Source organism: Hydractinia symbiolongicarpus, chromosome 12, assembly GCF_029227915.1.
Source record: "Hydractinia symbiolongicarpus strain clone_291-10 chromosome 12, HSymV2.1, whole genome shotgun sequence".
NCBI lineage: Eukaryota > Metazoa > Cnidaria > Hydrozoa > Anthoathecata > Hydractiniidae > Hydractinia > Hydractinia symbiolongicarpus.
This window is the reverse complement of record NC_079886.1, coordinates 2,002,387-2,024,132: the sequence shown is the minus strand read 5'-3', so window position 1 is coordinate 2,024,132 and position 21,746 is coordinate 2,002,387.

Genomic DNA, 21,746 nt, shown 5'->3' with positions numbered 1-21,746 from the left:
CCCGTAAATCCGGTACTCGGCCCGTATAGTCAAAAGTATACAAAGAAAGTACTCAGGGAGTAAACTCATTTCCCGAACGATATTTTAAATTATTTTTTCACCACTAAAACGCATGAGACTTGTAGTTTTCAACAATATTTTCATTTTTGATGAGACACTAAATAAAACAAATTTAATCGCCGGCAAACGAAAACCTGCGATTTCCCGTAAATCCCGGACACGACCCATATAATCAAAGTATACAAAGAGAGTAGCCAGGGAGAAAACTCATTTCCCGAACGATTTTTTAAATTATTTTTTCACCACTAAAACGCATGAGACTTGTAGTTTTCAAAAATGTTTTCATTTTTGATGAGACGCTTACTGAAAGAAGTTTAATCGCCGGCAAACGAAAACCCGCGATTTCCCGTAAATCCGGTACTCGGCCCGTATAGTCAAAAGTATACAAAGAAAGTACCCAGGGAGTAAACCCATTTCCCGAACGATTTTTTAAATTATTTTTTCACCACTAAAACGCATGACACTTGTAGTTTTCAAAAATGTTTTCATTTTTGATGAAACGCTAAATAAAAGAAGTTTAATCGCCGGCAAACGAAAACCCGCGATATCCCGTAAATCCCGGACTCGGCCCTTATGGTCAAAAGTATACAAAGAAAGTACCCAGGGAGTAAACTCATTTTCCGAACGATTTTTTAAATCATTATTTCACCACTAAAACGCATGAGACTTGTAGTTTTCAACAATGTTTTCATTTTTGATGAAACGCTAAATAAAAGAAGTTTAATCGCCGGCAAACGAAAACCCGCGATTTCCCGTAAATCCCGGACTCGGCCCGTATGGTCAAAAGTATACAAAGAAAGTACCCAGGGAGTAAACTCATTTTCCGAACGATTTTTTAAATTATTATTTCACCACTAAAACGCATGAGACTTGTAGTTTTCAACAATGTTTTCATTTTTGATAAGACGCTGATTAAAAGAAGTTTAATCGCCGGCAAACGAAAACCCGCGATTTCCCGTAAATCCCGGACTCGGCCCGTATAGTCAAAAGTATACAAAGAAAGTACCCAGGGAGTAAACTCCTTTCCCGAACGATTTTTTAAATTATTTTTTCACCAGGAAAACGCATGAGACTTGTAGTTTTTAAAAATGTTTTTATTTTTGATAAGACGCTAAATAAATGAAGTTTATTCGCCGGCAAACAAAAACCCGCGATTTTCCCTAAATCCCGGACTCAGCCCGTATAATCAAAATTATACAAAGAAAGTACCCAGGGAGTAAACTCATTTCCCGAACGATTTTTTAAATTATTTTTTCACCACTAAAACGCATGACACTTGTAGTTTTCAAAAATGTTTTCATTTTTGATGAAACGCTAAATAAAAGAAGTTTAATCGCCGGCAAACGAAAACCCGCGATTTCCCGTAAATCCCGGACTCGGCCCGTATGGTCAAAACTATACAAAGGAAGTACCCAGGGAGTAAACTCATTTCCCTAACGATTTTTTAAATTATTTTTTCACCACTAAAACTCATGAGACTTGTAGTTTTCAAAAATGTTTTCATTTTTGATAAGACGCTGAATAAAAGAAGTTTAATCGCCGGCAAACGAAAACCCGCGATTTCCCGTAAATCCGGTACTCGGCCCGTATAGTCAAAAGTATACAAAGAAAGTACTCAGGGAGTAAACTCATTTCCCGAACGATATTTTAAATTATTTTTTCACCACTAAAACGCATGAGACTTGTAGTTTTCAACAATATTTTCATTTTTGATGAGACACTAAATAAAACAAATTTAATCGCCGGCAAACGAAAACCTGCGATTTCCCGTAAATCCCGGACACGACCCATATAATCAAAGTATACAAAGAGAGTAGCCAGGGAGAAAACTCATTTCCCGAACGATTTTTTAAATTATTTTTTCACCACTAAAACGCATGAGACTTGTAGTTTTTAAAAATGTTTTCATTTTTGATGAAACGCTAAATAAAAGAAGTTTAATCGCCGGCAAACGAAAACCCGCGATTTCCCGTAAATCCCGGACTCGGCCCGTATAGTCAAAAGTATACAAAGAAAGTACCCAGGGAGTAAACTCATTTCCCGAACGATTTTTTAAATTATTTTTTCACCACTAAAACGCATGACACTTGTAGTTTTCAAAAATGTTTTCATTTTTGATGAAACGCTAAATAAAAGAAGTTTAATCGCCGGCAAACGAAAACCCGCGATTTCCCGTAAATCCCGGACTCGGCCCGTATGGTCAAAACTATACAAAGGAAGTACCCAGGGAGTAAACTCATTTCCCTAACGATTTTTTAAATTATTTTTTCACCACTAAAACTCATGAGACTTGTAGTTTTCAAAAATGTTTTCATTTTTGATAAGACGCTGAATAAAAGAAGTTTAATCGCCGGCAAACGAAAACCCGCGATTTCCCGTAAATCCGGTACTCGGCCCGTATAGTCAAAAGTATACAAAGAAAGTACTCAGGGAGTAAACTCATTTCCCGAACGATTTTTTAAATTATTTTTTCACCACTAAAACGCATGAGACTTGTAGTTTTCAAAAATGTTTTTATTTTTGATGAGACGCTAAATAAAAGAAGTTTAATCGCCGGCAAACGAAAACACGCGATTTCCCATAAATCCCGTACTCGGCCTGTATAGTCAAAAGTATACAAAGAAAGTACCCAGGGAGTAAACCCATTTCCCGAACGATTTTTTAAATTATTTTTTCACCACTAAAACGCATGAGACTTGTAGTTTCAAAAATGTTTTCACTTTTGATGAGACGCTGAATAAAAGAAGTTTAATCGCCGGCAAATGAAAACCTGCGATTTCCCGTAAATCCTGTACTCGGCCCGTATAGTCGAATGTGTATAAAGAAAGTACCCAAGGAGTAAAGTCATTTCCCGAACGATTTTTTAAATTATTTTTTCACCACTAAAACGCATGAGACTTGTAGTTTTAAAAAATGTTTTTATTTTTGATGAAACGCTTAATTAAAGAAGTTTAATCGCCGGCAAACGAAAACCCGCAATTTCCCGTAAATCCCGGACTCGGCCCAAAGAGTCAAAAGTATACAAAGAAAGTACCCAGGGAGTAAATTCATTTCCCGAACGACTTTTTAAATTATTTTTTCACCACTAAAATGCATGAGACTTGTAGTTTTCAAAAATTTTTTCACTTTTGATGAGACGCTGAATAAAAGAAGTTTAATCGCCGGCAAACGAAAACCTGCGATTTCCCGTAAATCCCGTACTCGGCCCGTATAGTCGAATGTGTATAAAGAAAGTACCCAGGGAGTAAACTCATTTCCCGAACGATTTTTTAAATTATTTTTTCACCACTAAAACGCATGACACTTGTAGTTTTCAAAAATGTTTTCACTTTTGATGAGACGCTGAATAAAAGAAGTTTAATCGCCGGCAAACGAAAACACGCGATTTCCCGTAATACGCCGGACTCGGCCCGCAGAGTCAAAAGTATACAAAGAAAGTACCCAGGGAGTAAATTCATTTCCCGAACGATTTTTTAAATTATTTTTTCACCACTAAAACGCATGAGACTTGTAGTTTTCAAAAATATTTTCATTTTTGATGAGACGCTGAATAAATGAAGTTTAATCGCCGGCAAACGAAAACCCGCGCTTTCCCGTAAATACCGTACTCGGCCCGTATAGTCAAAAGTATACAAAAAAGTACCCAGGGAGTAAACTCATTTCCCGAATGATTTTTTAAATTATTTTTTCACCACTAAAACGGATGAGACTTGTAGTTTTCAAAAATATTTTCATTTTTGATGAGGCGCTGAATAAAAGAAGTTTAATCGCCGGCAAATGAAAACCCGCGATTTCCTGTAAATCCCGGGCTTGGCCCCTATAGTCGAATGTATACAAAGAAAGTACCTTGTGGGTAAACTCATTTTCAGAACGATTTTTCAAATTATTTTTTCACCACTAAAACGCATGAGACTTGTAGTTTTCAAAAATGTTTTCATTTTTGATAAGACGCTGAATAAAAGAAGTTTAATCGCCGGCAAACGAAAACCCGCGATTTCCCGTAAATCCGGTACTCGGCCCGTATAGTCAAGAGTATACAAAGAGAGTACTCAAGGAGTAAACTCATTTCCTTAACGATTTTTTAAATTATTATTTCACCACTAAAACGCATGAGACTTGTAGTTTTCAACAATGTTTTCATTTTTGATGAGACGCTAAATAAAACAAGTTTAATCGCCGGCAAACGAAAACCCGCGATTTCCCGTAAATCCCGGACACGACCCGTATAATCAAAAGTATACAAAGAGAGTACCCAGGGAGTAAACTCATTTTCCGAACGATTTTTTAAATCATTTTTTCACCACTAAAACGCATGACACTTGTAGTTTTCAAAAATGTTTTCATTTTTGATGAGACGCTGATTAAAAGAAGTTTAATCGCCGGCAAACGAAAACCCGCGATTTCCCGTAAATCCCGGACTCGGCCCGTATAGTCAAAAGTATACAAAGAAAGTACCCAGGGAGTAAACTCATCTCCCGAACGATTTTTTAAATTATTTTTTCACCAGTAAAACGCATGAGACTTGTAGTTTTTAAAAATGTTTTCATTTTTGATAAGACGCTAAATAAATGAAGTTTATTCGCCGGCAAACAAAAACCCGCGATTTTCCCTAAATCCCGGACTCGGCCCGTATAATCAAAATTATACAAAGAAAGTACCCAGGGAGTAAACTCATTTCCCGAACGATTTTTTAAATTATTTTTTCACCACTAAAACTCATGAGACTTGTAGTTTTCAAAAATGTTTTCATTTTTGATAAGACGCTGAATAAAAGAAGTTTAATCGCCGGCAAACGAAAACCCGCGATTTCCCGTAAATCCGGTACTCGGCCCGTATAGTCAAAAGTATACAAAGAAAGTACTCAGGGAGTAAACTCATTTCCCGAACGATTTTTTAAATTATTTTTTCACCACTAAAACGCATGAGACTTGTAGTTTTCAAAAATGTTTTTATTTTTGATGAGACGTTAAATAAAAGAAGTTTAATTGCCGGCAAACGAAAACACGCGATTTCCCATAAATCCCGTACTCGGCCTGCATAGTCAAAAGTATACAAAGAAAGTACCCAGGGAGTAAACCCATTTCTTGAACGATTTTTTAAATTATTTTTTCACCACTAAAACGCATGAGACTTGTAGTTTTCAAAAATGTTTTCACTTTTGATGAGACGCTGAATAAAAGAAGGTTAATCGCCGGCAAACGAAAACCTGCGATTTCCCGTAAATCCCGTACTCGGCCCGTATAGTCGAATGTGTATAAAGAAAGTACCCAGGGAGTAAACTCATTTCCCGAACGATTTTTTAAATTATTTTTTCACCACTAAAATGCATGAGACTTGTAGTTTTAAAAAATGTTTTCATTTTTGATGAAACGCTAACTTAAAGAAGTTTAATCGCCGGCAAACGAAAACCCGCGATTTCCCGTAAATCCCGGACTCGGCCCGCAGAGTCAAAAGTATACAAAGAAAGTACCCAGGGAGTAAATTCATTTCCCGAGCGACTTTTTAAATTATTTTTTCACCACTAAAACGCATGAGACTTGTAGTTTTCAAAAATGTTTTCATTTTTGATGAGACGCTAAATAAAAGAAGTTTAATCGCCGGCAAACGAAAACCCGCGATTTCCCGTAAATACCGTACTCGGCCCGTATAGTCAAAAGTATACAAAAAAGTACCCAGGGAGTAAACTCATTTCCCGAATGATTTTTTAAATTATTTTTTCACCACTAAAACGGATGAGACTTGTAGTTTTCAAAAATATTTTCATTTTTGATGAGGCGCTGAATAAAAGAAGTTTAATCGCCGGCAAATGAAAACCCGCGATTTCCTGTAAATCCCGGGCTTGGCCCCTATAGTCGAATGTATACAAAGAAAGTACCTTGTGGGTAAACTCATTTTCAGAACGATTTTTCAAATTATTTTTTCACCACTAAAACGCATGAGACTTGTAGTTTTCAAAAATGTTTTCATTTTTGATAAGACGCTGAATAAAAGAAGTTTAATCGCCGGCAAACGAAAACCCGCGATTTCCCGTAAATCCGGTACTCGGCCCGTATAGTCAAGAGTATACAAAGAGAGTACTCAAGGAGTAAACTCATTTCCTTAACGATTTTTTAAATTATTATTTCACCACTAAAACGCATGAGACTTGTAGTTTTCAACAATGTTTTCATTTTTGATGAGACGCTAAATAAAACAAGTTTAATCGCCGGCAAACGAAAACCCGCGATTTCCCGTAAATCCCGGACACGACCCGTATAATCAAAAGTATACAAAGAGAGTACCCAGGGAGTAAACTCATTTTCCGAACGATTTTTTAAATCATTTTTTCACCACTAAAACGCATGACACTTGTAGTTTTCAAAAATGTTTTCATTTTTGATGAGACGCTGATTAAAAGAAGTTTAATCGCCGGCAAACGAAAACCCGCGATTTCCCGTAAATCCCGGACTCGGCCCGTATAGTCAAAAGTATACAAAGAAAGTACCCAGGGAGTAAACTCATCTCCCGAACGATTTTTTAAATTATTTTTTCACCAGTAAAACGCATGAGACTTGTAGTTTTTAAAAATGTTTTCATTTTTGATAAGACGCTAAATAAATGAAGTTTATTCGCCGGCAAACAAAAACCCGCGATTTTCCCTAAATCCCGGACTCGGCCCGTATAATCAAAATTATACAAAGAAAGTACCCAGGGAGTAAACTCATTTCCCGAACGATTTTTTAAATTATTTTTTCACCACTAAAACTCATGAGACTTGTAGTTTTCAAAAATGTTTTCATTTTTGATAAGACGCTGAATAAAAGAAGTTTAATCGCCGGCAAACGAAAACCCGCGATTTCCCGTAAATCCGGTACTCGGCCCGTATAGTCAAAAGTATACAAAGAAAGTACTCAGGGAGTAAACTCATTTCCCGAACGATTTTTTAAATTATTTTTTCACCACTAAAACGCATGAGACTTGTAGTTTTCAAAAATGTTTTTATTTTTGATGAGACGTTAAATAAAAGAAGTTTAATTGCCGGCAAACGAAAACACGCGATTTCCCATAAATCCCGTACTCGGCCTGCATAGTCAAAAGTATACAAAGAAAGTACCCAGGGAGTAAACCCATTTCTTGAACGATTTTTTAAATTATTTTTTCACCACTAAAACGCATGAGACTTGTAGTTTTCAAAAATGTTTTCACTTTTGATGAGACGCTGAATAAAAGAAGGTTAATCGCCGGCAAACGAAAACCTGCGATTTCCCGTAAATCCCGTACTCGGCCCGTATAGTCGAATGTGTATAAAGAAAGTACCCAGGGAGTAAACTCATTTCCCGAACGATTTTTTAAATTATTTTTTCACCACTAAAATGCATGAGACTTGTAGTTTTAAAAAATGTTTTCATTTTTGATGAAACGCTAACTTAAAGAAGTTTAATCGCCGGCAAACGAAAACCCGCGATTTCCCGTAAATCCCGGACTCGGCCCGCAGAGTCAAAAGTATACAAAGAAAGTACCCAGGGAGTAAATTCATTTCCCGAGCGACTTTTTAAATTATTTTTTCACCACTAAAACGCATGAGACTTGTAGTTTTCAAAAATGTTTTCATTTTTGATGAGACGCTAAATAAAAGAAGTTTAATCGCCGGCAAACGAAAACCCGCGATTTCCCGTAAATCACGGACTCGGCCCGTATAGTCAAAAGTATACAAAGAAAGTACCCTGCGAGTAAATTCACTTCCCGAACGATTTTTTAAATTATTTTTTCACCACTAAAACGCATGAGACTTTAGTTTTCAAAAATGTTTTTATTTTTGATGAGACGCTAAATAAAAGGAGTTTAATCGCCGGCAAACGAAAACCCGCGATTTCCCGTAAATCCCGGACTCGGCCCGCAGAGTCAAAAGTATACAAAGAAAGTACCCAGGGAGTAAATTCATTTCCCGAACGATTTTTTAAATTATTTTTTCACCACTAAAACGCATGAGACTTGTAGTTTTAAAAAATGTTTTCATTTTTGATGAAACGCTAACTTAAAGAAGTTTAATCGCCGGCAAACGAAAACCCGCGATTTCCCGTAAATCCCGGACTCGGCCCGCAGAGTCAAAAGTATACAAAGAAAGTACCCAGGGAGTAAATTCATTTCCCGAACGATTTTTTAAATTATTTTTTCACCACTAAAACTCATGAGACTTGTAGTTTTCAAAAATGTTTTCATTTTTGATAAGACGCTGAATAAAAGAAGTTTAATCGCCGGCAAACGAAAACCCGCGATTTCCCGTAAATCCGGTACTCGGCCCGTATAGTCAAAAGTATACAAAGAAAGTACTCAGGGAGTAAACTCATTTCCCGAACGATTTTTTAAATTATTTTTTCACCACTAAAACGCATGAGACTTGTAGTTTTCAAAAATGTTTTTATTTTTGATGAGACGTTAAATAAAAGAAGTTTAATTGCCGGCAAACGAAAACACGCGATTTCCCATAAATCCCGTACTCGGCCTGCATAGTCAAAAGTATACAAAGAAAGTACCCAGGGAGTAAACCCATTTCTTGAACGATTTTTTAAATTATTTTTTCACCACTAAAACGCATGAGACTTGTAGTTTTCAAAAATGTTTTCACTTTTGATGAGACGCTGAATAAAAGAAGGTTAATCGCCGGCAAACGAAAACCTGCGATTTCCCGTAAATCCCGTACTCGGCCCGTATAGTCGAATGTGTATAAAGAAAGTACCCAGGGAGTAAACTCATTTCCCGAACGATTTTTTAAATTATTTTTTCACCACTAAAATGCATGAGACTTGTAGTTTTAAAAAATGTTTTCATTTTTGATGAAACGCTAACTTAAAGAAGTTTAATCGCCGGCAAACGAAAACCCGCGATTTCCCGTAAATCCCGGACTCGGCCCGCAGAGTCAAAAGTATACAAAGAAAGTACCCAGGGAGTAAATTCATTTCCCGAGCGACTTTTTAAATTATTTTTTCACCACTAAAACGCATGAGACTTGTAGTTTTCAAAAATGTTTTCATTTTTGATGAGACGCTAAATAAAAGAAGTTTAATCGCCGGCAAACGAAAACCCGCGATTTCCCGTAAATCACGGACTCGGCCCGTATAGTCAAAAGTATACAAAGAAAGTACCCTGCGAGTAAATTCACTTCCCGAACGATTTTTTAAATTATTTTTTCACCACTAAAACGCATGAGACTTTAGTTTTCAAAAATGTTTTTATTTTTGATGAGACGCTAAATAAAAGGAGTTTAATCGCCGGCAAACGAAAACCCGCGATTTCCCGTAAATCCCGGACTCGGCCCGCAGAGTCAAAAGTATACAAAGAAAGTACCCAGGGAGTAAATTCATTTCCCGAACGATTTTTTAAATTATTTTTTCACCACTAAAACGCATGAGACTTGTAGTTTTAAAAAATGTTTTCATTTTTGATGAAACGCTAACTTAAAGAAGTTTAATCGCCGGCAAACGAAAACCCGCGATTTCCCGTAAATCCCGGACTCGGCCCGCAGAGTCAAAAGTATACAAAGAAAGTACCCAGGGAGTAAATTCATTTCCCGAACGACTTTTTAAATTATTTTTTCACCACTAAAACGCATGAGACTTGTAGTTTTCAAAAATGTTTTCATTTTTGATGAGACGCTAAATAAAAGAAGTTTAATCGCCGGCAAACGAAAACCCGCGATTTCCCGTAAATCACGGACTCGGCCCGTATAGTCAAAAGTATACAAAGAAAGTACCCTGCGAGTAAATTCACTTCCCGAACGATTTTTTAAATTATTTTTTCACCACTAAAACGCATGAGACTTTAGTTTTCAAAAATGTTTTTATTTTTGATGAGACGCTAAATAAAAGGAGTTTAATCGCCGGCAAACGAAAACCCGCGATTTCCCGTAAATCCCGGACTCGGCCCGCAGAGTCAAAAGTATACAAAGAAAGTACCCAGGGAGTAAATTCATTTCCCGAACGATTTTTTAAATTATTTTTTCACCACTAAAACGCATGAGACTTGTAGTTTTCAAAAACGTTTTCATTTTTGATAAGACGCTGAATAAAAGAAGTTTAATCGCCGGCAAACGAAAACCCGCGATTTCCCGTAAATCCGGTACTCGGCTCGTATAGTCAAGAGTATACAAAGAAAGTACTCAAGGAGTAAACTCATTTCCTGAACGATTTTTTAAAATATTTTTTCACCACTAAAACGCATGAGATTTGTAGTTTTCAAAAATGTTCTCATTTTTGATAAGACGCTAAATAAAAGAAGTTTAATCGCCGGCAAAGTAAAACCCGCGATTTCCCGTAAATCCCGCACTCGGCCCGTATAGTCAAAAGTATGCAAATAAAGTACCCAGGGAGTAAATTCATTTCCCGATCGATTTTTTAAATTATTTTTTCACCACTAAAACGCATGGGACTTGTAGTTTTCAAAAATATTTTGATTTTTGATGAGACGCTGAATAAAAGAAGTTTAATCGGCGGCAAACGAAAACCCGCGATTTCACGTAAATCCCGTACTCGGCCCATATAGTCAAAAGTATACAAAGAAAGTACCCAGGGAGTAAACTCATTTCCCGAACGATTTTTTAAATTATTTTTCACCACTAAAACGCATGAGACTTGTAGTTTTCAAAAATGTTTTCATTTTTGATGAGACGCTGAATAAAAGAAGTTTAATCGCCGGCAAACGAAAACCCGCGATTTCCCGTAAATCCCGCACTCGGCCCGTATAGTCAAAAGTACACAAAAAAAGTACCCAGGGAGTAAACTGATTTCCCGAATGATTTTTTAAATTATTTTTTCACCACTAAAACGCATGAGACTTGTAGTTTTTCAAAATGTTTTCATTTTTGATGAGACGCTGAATAAAAGAAGTTTAATCGCCGGCAAACGAAAACCCGCGATTTCCTGTAAATCCCGGGCTTGGCCCGTATAGTCAAAAGTATACAAAGAAAGTAGCCAGGGAGTAAACTCATTTCCTGAACGATTTTTTAAATTATTTTTTCACCACTTAAACGCATGAGACTTGTAGTTTTCAAAAACGTTTTCATTTTTGATAAGACGCTGAATAAAAGAAGTTTAATCGCCGGCAAACGAAAACCCGCGATTTCCCGTAAATCCGGTACTCGGCCCGTATAGTCAAGAGTATACAAAGAAAGTACTCAAGGAGTAAACTCATTTCCTGAACGATTTTTTAAAATATTTTTTCACCACTAAAACGCATGGGACTTGTAGTTTTCAAAAACGTTTTCATTTTTGATAAGACGCTGAATAAAAGAAGTTTAATCGCCGGCAAACGAAAACCCGCGATTTCCCGTAAATCCGGTACTCGGCTCGTATAGTCAAGAGTATACAAAGAAAGTACTCAAGGAGTAAACTCATTTCCTGAACGATTTTTTAAAATATTTTTTCACCACTAAAACGCATGAGATTTGTAGTTTTCAAAAATGTTCTCATTTTTGATAAGACGCTAAATAAAAGAAGTTTAATCGCCGGCAAAGTAAAACCCGCGATTTCCCGTAAATCCCGCACTCGGCCCGTATAGTCAAAAGTATGCAAATAAAGTACCCAGGGAGTAAATTCATTTCCCGATCGATTTTTTAAATTATTTTTTCACCACTAAAACGCATGGGACTTGTAGTTTTCAAAAATATTTTGATTTTTGATGAGACGCTGAATAAAAGAAGTTTAATCGGCGGCAAACGAAAACCCGCGATTTCACGTAAATCCCGTACTCGGCCCATATAGTCAAAAGTATACAAAGAAAGTACCCAGGGAGTAAACTCATTTCCCGAACGATTTTTTAAATTATTTTTCACCACTAAAACGCATGAGACTTGTAGTTTTCAAAAATGTTTTCATTTTTGATGAGACGCTGAATAAAAGAAGTTTAATCGCCGGCAAACGAAAACCCGCGATTTCCCGTAAATCCCGCACTCGGCCCGTATAGTCAAAAGTACACAAAAAAAGTACCCAGGGAGTAAACTGATTTCCCGAATGATTTTTTAAATTATTTTTTCACCACTAAAACGCATGAGACTTGTAGTTTTTCAAAATGTTTTCATTTTTGATGAGACGCTGAATAAAAGAAGTTTAATCGCCGGCAAACGAAAACCCGCGATTTCCTGTAAATCCCGGGCTTGGCCCGTATAGTCAAAAGTATACAAAGAAAGTAGCCAGGGAGTAAACTCATTTCCTGAACGATTTTTTAAATTATTTTTTCACCACTTAAACGCATGAGACTTGTAGTTTTCAAAAACGTTTTCATTTTTGATAAGACGCTGAATAAAAGAAGTTTAATCGCCGGCAAACGAAAACCCGCGATTTCCCGTAAATCCGGTACTCGGCCCGTATAGTCAAGAGTATACAAAGAAAGTACTCAAGGAGTAAACTCATTTCCTGAACGATTTTTTAAAATATTTTTTCACCACTAAAACGCATGAGATTTGTAGTTTTCAAAAATGTTCTCATTTTTGATAAGACGCTAAATAAAAGAAGTTTAATCGCCGGCAAAGTAAAACCCGCGATTTCCCGTAAATCCCGCACTCGGCCCGTATAGTCAAAAGTATGCAAAGAAAGTACCCAGGGAGTAAATTCATTTCCCGATCGATTTTTTAAATTATTTTTTCACCACTAAAACGCATGGGACTTGTAGTTTTCAAAAATATTTTGATTTTTGATGAGACGCTGAATAAAAGAAGTTTAATCGGCGGCAAACGAAAACCCGCGATTTCACGTAAATCCCGTACTCGGCCCATATAGTCAAAAGTATACAAAGAAAGTACCCAGGGAGTAAACTCATTTCCCGAACGATTTTTTAAATTATTTTTCACCACTAAAACGCATGAGACTTGTAGTTTTTAAAAATGTTTTCATTTTTGATGAGACGCTGAATAAAAGAAGTTTAATCGCCGGCAAACGAAAACCCGCGATTTCCCGTAAATCCCGCACTCGGCCCGTATAGTCAAAAGTACACAAAAAAAGTACCCAGGGAGTAAACTGATTTCCCGAATGATTTTTTAAATTATTTTTTCACCACTAAAACGCATGAGACTTGTAGTTTTTCAAAATGTTTTCATTTTTGATGAGACGCTGAATAAAAGAAGTTTAATCGCCGGCAAACGAAAACCCGCGATTTCCTGTAAATCCCGGGCTTGGCCCGTATAGTCAAAAGTATACAAAGAAAGTAGCCAGGGAGTAAACTCATTTCCTGAACGATTTTTTAAATTATTTTTTCACCACTTAAACGCATGAGACTTGTAGTTTTCAAAAATATTTTCATTTTTGATGAGACGCTGAATAAAAGAAGTTTAATCGCCGGCAAACAAAATCCCGCGATTTCCCGTAAATCCCGGACTCGGCCCGTAAGGTCAAAAGTATACAAAGAAAGTACCCAGGGAGTAAACTCATTTCCCAAACGATTTTTTAAATTATTTTTTCACCACTAAAACGCATGAGACTTGTAGTTTTCAAAAATGTTTTCATTTTTGATAAGACGCTGAATAAAAGAAGTTTAATCGCCGGCAAACGAAAACCCGCGATTTCCCGTAAATCTGGTACTCGGTCCGTATAGTCAAAAATATATAAAGAAAGTACCCAGGGAGTAAACTCATTTCCCGAACGATTTTTTAAATCATTTTTTCACCACTAAAACGCATGACACTTGTAGTTTTTAAAAATGTTTTCATTTTTGATGAAACGCTGAATAAATGAAGTTTAATCGCCGGCAAACGAAAACCCGCGCTTTCCCGTAAATCCCGTACTCGGCCCGTATAGTCAAAAGTATACAAAAAAAGTACCCAGGGAGTAAACTGATTTCCCGAATGATTTTTTAAATTATTTTTTCACCACTAAAACGCATGAGACTTGTAGTTTTCAACAATGTTTTCATTTTTGATGAGACGCTAAATAAAACAAGTTTAATCGCCGGCAAAAACGAAAACCCGCGATTTCCCGTAAATCCCGGACACGACCCGTATAGTCAAGAGTATACAAAGAGAGTACTCAAGGAGTAAACTCATTTCCTGAACGATTTTTTAAATTATTATTTCACCACTAAAACGCATGAGACTTGTAGTTTTCAACAATGTTTTCATTTTTGATGAGACGCTAAATAAAACAAGTTTAATCGCCGGCAAAAACGAAAACCCGCGATTTCCCGTAAATCCCGGACACGACCCGTATAATCAAAAGTATACAAAGAGAGTACCCAGGGAGTAAACTCATTTCCCGAACGATTTTTTAAATCATTTTTTCACCACTAAAGCGCATGCCACTTGTAGTTTTCAAAAATGTTTTCATTTTTGATGAGACGCTGATTAAAAGAAGTTTAATCGCCGGCAAACGAAAACCCGCGATTTCCCGTAAATCCCGGACTTGGCCCGTATAGTCAAAAGTATACAAAGAAAGTACCCAGGGAGTAAACTCATCTCACGAAGGATTTTTTAAATTATTTTTTCACCACTAAAACTCATGAGACTTGTAGTTTTCAAAAATGTTTTCATTTTTGATAAGACGCTGAATAAAAGAAGTTTAATCGCCGGCAAACGAAAACCCGCGATTTCCCGTAAATCCGGTACTCGGCCCGTATAGTCAAAAGTATACAAAGAAAGTACTCAGGGAGTAAACTCATTTCCCGAACGATTTTTTAAATTATTTTTTCACCACTAAAACGCAAGAGACTTGTAGTTTTCAAAAATGTTTTTTATTTTTGATGAGACGCTAAATAAAAGAAGTTTAATTGCCGGCAAACGAAAACACGCGATTTCCCATAAATCCCGTACTCGGCCTGTATAGTCAAAAGTATACAAAGAAAGTACCCAGGGAGTAAATCCATTTCCCGAACGATTTTTTAAATTATTTTTTCACCACTAAAACGCATGAGACTTGTAGTTTTCAAAAATGTTTTCACTTTTGATGAGACGCTGAATAAAAGAAGGTTAATCGCCGGCAAACGAAAACCTGCGATTTCCCGTAAATCCCGTACTCAGCCCGTATAGTCGAATGTGTATAAAGAAAGTACCCAGGGAGTAAACTCATTTCCCGAACGATTTTTTAAATTATTTTTTCACCACTAAAACGCATGTGACTTGTAGTTTTAAAAAATGTTTTCATTTTTGATGAAACGCTAACTTAAAGAAGTTTAATCGCCGGCAAACGAAAACCCGCGATTTCCCGTAAATCCCGGACTCGGCCCGCAGAGTCAAAAGTATACAAAGAAAGTACCCAGGGAGTAAATTCATTTCCCGAACGACTTTTTAAATTATTTTTTCACCACTAAAACGCATGAGACTTGTAGTTTTCAAAAATGTTTTCATTTTTGATAAGACGCTGAATAAAAGAAGTTTAATCGCCGGCAAACGAAAACCCGCGATTTCCCGTAAATCCGGTACTCGGCCCGTATAGTCAAAAGTATACAAAGAAAGTACTCAGGGAGTAAACTCATTTCCCGAACGATTTTTTAAATTATTTTTTCACCACTAAAACGCAAGAGACTTGTAGTTTTCAAAAATGTTTTTATTTTTGATGAGACGCTAAATAAAAGAAGTTTAATTGCCGGCAAACGAAAACACGCGATTTCCCATAAATCCCGCACTCGGCCTGTATAGTCAAAAGTATGCAAATAAAGTACCCAGGGAGTAAATTCATTTCCCGATCGATTTTTTAAATTATTTTTTCACCACTAAAACGCATGGGACTTGTAGTTTTCAAAAATATTTTGATTTTTGATGAGACGCTGAATAAAAGAAGTTTAATCGGCGGCAAACGAAAACCCGCGATTTCACGTAAATCCCGTACTCGGCCCATATAGTCAAAAGTATACAAAGAAAGTACCCAGGGAGTAAACTCATTTCCCGAACGATTTTTTAAATTATTTTTCACCACTAAAACGCATGAGACTTGTAGTTTTCAAAAATGTTTTCATTTTTGATGAGACGCTGAATAAAAGAAGTTTAATCGCCGGCAAACGAAAACCCGCGATTTCCCGTAAATCCCGCACTCGGCCCGTATAGTCAAAAGTACACAAAAAAAGTACCCAGGGAGTAAACTGATTTCCCGAATGATTTTTTAAATTATTTTTTCACCACTAAAACGCATGAGACTTGTAGTTTTTCAAAATGTTTTCATTTTTGATGAGACGCTGAATAAAAGAAGTTTAATCGCCGGCAAACGAAAACCCGCGATTTCCTGTAAATCCCGGGCTTGGCCCGTATAGTCAAAAGTATACAAAGAAAGTAGCCAGGGAGTAAACTCATTTCCTGAACGATTTTTTAAATTATTTTTTCACCACTTAAACGCATGAGACTTGTAGTTTTCAAAAACGTTTTCATTTTTGATAAGACGCTGAATAAAAGAAGTTTAATCGCCGGCAAACGAAAACCCGCGATTTCCCGTAAATCCGGTACTCGGCCCGTATAGTCAAGAGTATACAAAGAAAGTACTCAAGGAGTAAACTCATTTCCTGAACGATTTTTTAAAATATTTTTTCACCACTAAAACGCATGAGATTTGTAGTTTTCAAAAATGTTCTCATTTTTGATAAGACGCTAAATAAAAGAAGTTTAATCGCCGGCAAAGTAAAACCCGCGATTTCCCGTAAATCCCGCACTCGGCCCGTATAGTCAAAAGTATGCAAAGAAAGTACCCAGGGAGTAAATTCATTTCCCGATCGATTTTTTAAATTATTTTTTCACCACTAAAACGCATGGGACTTGTAGTTTTCAAAAATATTTTGATTTTTGATGAGACGCTGAATAAAAGAAGTTTAATCGGCGGCAAACGAAAACCCGCGATTTCACGTAAATCCCGTACTCGGCCCATATAGTCAAAAGTATACAAAGAAAGTACCCAGGGAGTAAACTCATTTCCCGAACGATTTTTTAAATTATTTTTCACCACTAAAACGCATGAGACTTGTAGTTTTTAAAAATGTTTTCATTTTTGATGAGACGCTGAATAAAAGAAGTTTAATCGCCGGCAAACGAAAACCCGCGATTTCCCGTAAATCCCGCACTCGGCCCGTATAGTCAAAAGTACACAAAAAAAGTACCCAGGGAGTAAACTGATTTCCCGAATGATTTTTTAAATTATTTTTTCACCACTAAAACGCATGAGACTTGTAGTTTTTCAAAATGTTTTCATTTTTGATGAGACGCTGAATAAAAGAAGTTTAATCGCCGGCAAACGAAAACCCGCGATTTCCTGTAAATCCCGGGCTTGGCCCGTATAGTCAAAAGTATACAAAGAAAGTAGCCAGGGAGTAAACTCATTTCCTGAACGATTTTTTAAATTATTTTTTCACCACTTAAACGCATGAGACTTGTAGTTTTCAAAAATATTTTCATTTTTGATGAGACGCTGAATAAAAGAAGTTTAATCGCCGGCAAACAAAATCCCGCGATTTCCCGTAAATCCCGGACTCGGCCCGTATGGTCAAAAGTATACAAAGAAAGTACCCAGGGAGTAAACTCATTTCCCAAACGATTTTTTAAATTATTTTTTCACCACTAAAACGCATGAGACTTGTAGTTTTCAAAAATGTTTTCATTTTTGATAAGACGCTGAATAAAAGAAGTTTAATCGCCGGCAAACGAAAACCCGCGATTTCCCGTAAATCTGGTACTCGGTCCGTATAGTCAAAAATATATAAAGAAAGTACCCAGGGAGTAAACTCATTTCCCGAACGATTTTTTAAATCATTTTTTCACCACTAAAACGCATGACACTTGTAGTTTTTAAAAATGTTTTCATTTTTGATGAAACGCTGAATAAATGAAGTTTAATCGCCGGCAAACGAAAACCCGCGCTTTCCCGTAAATCCCGTACTCGGCCCGTATAGTCAAAAGTATACAAAAAAAGTACCCAGGGAATAAACTGATTTCCCGAATGATTTTTTAAATTATTTTTTCACCACTAAAACGCATGAGACTTGTAGTTTTCAACAATGTTTTCATTTTTGATGAGACGCTAAATAAAACAAGTTTAATCGCCGGCAAAAACGAAAACCCGCGATTTCCCGTAAATCCCGGACACGACCCGTATAGTCAAGAGTATACAAAGAGAGTACTCAAGGAGTAAACTCATTTCCTGAACGATTTTTTAAATTATTATTTCACCACTAAAACGCATGAGACTTGTAGTTTTCAACAATGTTTTCATTTTTGATGAGACGCTAAATAAAACAAGTTTAATCGCCGGCAAAAACGAAAACCCGCGATTTCCCGTAAATCCCGGACACGACCCGTATAATCAAAAGTATACAAAGAGAGTACCCAGGGAGTAAACTCATTTCCCGAACGATTTTTTAAATCATTTTTTCACCACTAAAGCGCATGCCACTTGTAGTTTTCAAAAATGTTTTCATTTTTGATGAGACGCTGATTAAAAGAAGTTTAATCGCCGGCAAACGAAAACCCGCGATTTCCCGTAAATCCCGGACTTGGCCCGTATAGTCAAAAGTATACAAAGAAAGTACCCAGGGAGTAAACTCATCTCACGAACGATTTTTTAAATTATTTTTTCACCACTAAAACTCATGAGACTTGTAGTTTTCAAAAATGTTTTCATTTTTGATAAGACGCTGAATAAAAGAAGTTTAATCGCCGGCAAACGAAAACCCGCGATTTCCCGTAAATCCGGTACTCGGCCCGTATAGTCAAAAGTATACAAAGAAAGTACTCAGGGAGTAAACTCATTTCCCGAACGATTTTTTAAATTATTTTTTCACCACTAAAACGCAAGAGACTTGTAGTTTTCAAAAATGTTTTTATTTTTGATGAGACGCTAAATAAAAGAAGTTTAATTGCCGGCAAACGAAAACACGCGATTTCCCATAAATCCCGTACTCGGCCTGTATAGTCAAAAGTATACAAAGAAAGTACCCAGGGAGTAAATCCATTTCCCGAACGATTTTTTAAATTATTTTTTCACCACTAAAACGCATGAGACTTGTAGTTTTCAAAAATGTTTTCACTTTTGATGAGACGCTGAATAAAAGAAGGTTAATCGCCGGCAAACGAAAACCTGCGATTTCCCGTAAATCCCGTACTCAGCCCGTATAGTCGAATGTGTATAAAGAAAGTACCCAGGGAGTAAACTCATTTCCCGAACGATTTTTTAAATTATTTTTTCACCACTAAAACGCATGTGACTTGTAGTTTTAAAAAATGTTTTCATTTTTGATGAAACGCTAACTTAAAGAAGTTTAATCGCCGGCAAACGAAAACCCGCGATTTCCCGTAAATCCCGGACTCGGCCCGCAGAGTCAAAAGTATACAAAGAAAGTACCCAGGGAGTAAATTCATTTCCCGAACGACTTTTTAAATTATTTTTTCACCACTAAAACGCATGAGACTTGTAGTTTTCAAAAATGTTTTCATTTTTGATAAGACGCTGAATAAAAGAAGTTTAATCGCCGGCAAACGAAAACCCGCGATTTCCCGTAAATCCGGTACTCGGCCCGTATAGTCAAAAGTATACAAAGAAAGTACTCAGGGAGTAAACTCATTTCCCGAACGATTTTTTAAATTATTTTTTCACCACTAAAACGCAAGAGACTTGTAGTTTTCAAAAATGTTTTTATTTTTGATGAGACGCTAAATAAAAGAAGTTTAATTGCCGGCAAACGAAAACACGCGATTTCCCATAAATCCCGTACTCGGCCTGTATAGTCAAAAGTATACAAAGAAAGTACCCAGGGAGTAAATCCATTTCCCGAACGATTTTTTAAATTATTTTTTCACCACTAAAACGCATGAGACTTGTAGTTTTCAAAAATGTTTTCACTTTTGATGAGACGCTGAATAAAAGAAGGTTAATCGCCGGCAAACGAAAACCTGCGATTTCCCGTAAATCCCGTACTCGGCCCGTATAGTCGAATGTGTATAAAGAAAGTACCCAGGGAGTAAACTCATTTCCCGAACGATTTTTTAAATTATTTTTTCACCACTAAAACGCATGTGACTTGTAGTTTTAAAAAATGTTTTCATTTTTGATGAAACGCTAACTTAAAGAAGTTTAATCGCCGGCAAACGAAAACCCGCGATTTCCCGTAAATCCCGGACTCGGCCCGCAGAGTCAAAAGTATACAAAGAAAGTACCCAGGGAGTAAATTCATTTCCCGAACGACTTTTTAAATTATTTTTTCACCACTAAAACGCATGAGACTTGTAGTTTTCAAAAATGTTTTCACTTTTGATGAGACGCTGAATAAAAGAAGTTTAATCGCCGGCAAACGAAAACCTGCGATTTCCCGTAAATCCCGTACTCGGCCCGTATAGTCGAATGTGTATAAAGAAAGTACCCAGGGAGTAAACTCATTTCCCGAACGATTTTTTAAATTATTTTTTCACCACTAAAACGGATGAGACTTGTAGTTTTCAAAAATATTTTCATTTTTGATTAGGCGCTGAATAAAAGAAGTTTAATCGCCGGCAAACGAAAACCCGCGATTTCCTGTAAATCCCGGGCTTGGCCCCTATAGTCGAATGTATACAAAGAAAGTACCTTGTAGGTAAACTCATTTTCAGAACGATTTTTCAAATTATTTTTTCACCACTAAAACGCATGAGACTTGTAGTTTTCAAAAACGTTTTCATTTTTGATAAGACGCTGAATAAAAGAAGTTTAATCGCCGGCAAACGAAAACCCGCGATTTCCCGTAAATCCGGTACTCGGCCCGTATAGTCAAGAGTATACAAAGAAAGTACTCAAGGAGTAAACTCATTTCCTGAACGAGTTTTTAAATTATTTTTTCACCACTAAAACGCATGAGATTTGTAGTTTTCAAAAATGTTCTCATTTTTGATAAGACGCTAAATAAAAGAAGTTTAATCGCCGGCAAAGTAAAACCCGCGATTTCCCGTAAATCCGGCACTCGGCCCGTATAGTCAAAAGTATGCAAAGAAAGTACCCAGGGAGTAAATTCATTTCCCGATCGATTTTTTAAATTATTTTTTCACCACTAAAACGCATGAGACTTGTAGTTTTCAAAAATATTTTCATTTTTGATGAGACGCTGAATAAAAGAAGTTTAATCGCCGGCAAACGAAAACCCGCGATTTCACGTAAATCCCGTACTCGGCCCATATAGTCAAAAGTATACAAAGAAAGTACCCAGGGAGTAAACTGATTTCCCGAATGATTTTTTAAATCATTTTTTCACCACTAAAACGCATGAGACTTGTAGTTTTTCAAAATGTTTTCATTTTTGATGAGACGCTGAATAAAAGAAGTTTAATCGCCGGCAAACGAAAACCCGCGATTTCCTGTAAATCCCGGGCTTGGCCCGTATAGTGAAAAGTATACAAAGAAAGTACCCAGGGAGTAAACTCATTTCCTGAACGATTTTTTAAATTATTGTTTCACCACTTAAACGCATGAGACTTGTAGTTTTCAAAAATATTTTCATTTTTGATGAGACGCTGAATAAAAGAAGTTTAATCGCCGGCAAACAAAAGCCCGCGATTTCCCGTAAATCCCGGACTCGGCCCGTATGGTCAAAAGTATACAAAGAAAGTACCCAGGGAGTAAACTCATTTCCCAAACGATTTTTTAAATTATTTTTTCACCACTAAAACGCATGAGACTTGTAGTTTTCAAAAATGTTTTCATTTTTGATAAGACGCTGAATAAAAGAAGTTTAATCGCCGGCAAACGAAAACCCGCGATTTCCCGTAAATCCGGTACTCGGCCCGTATA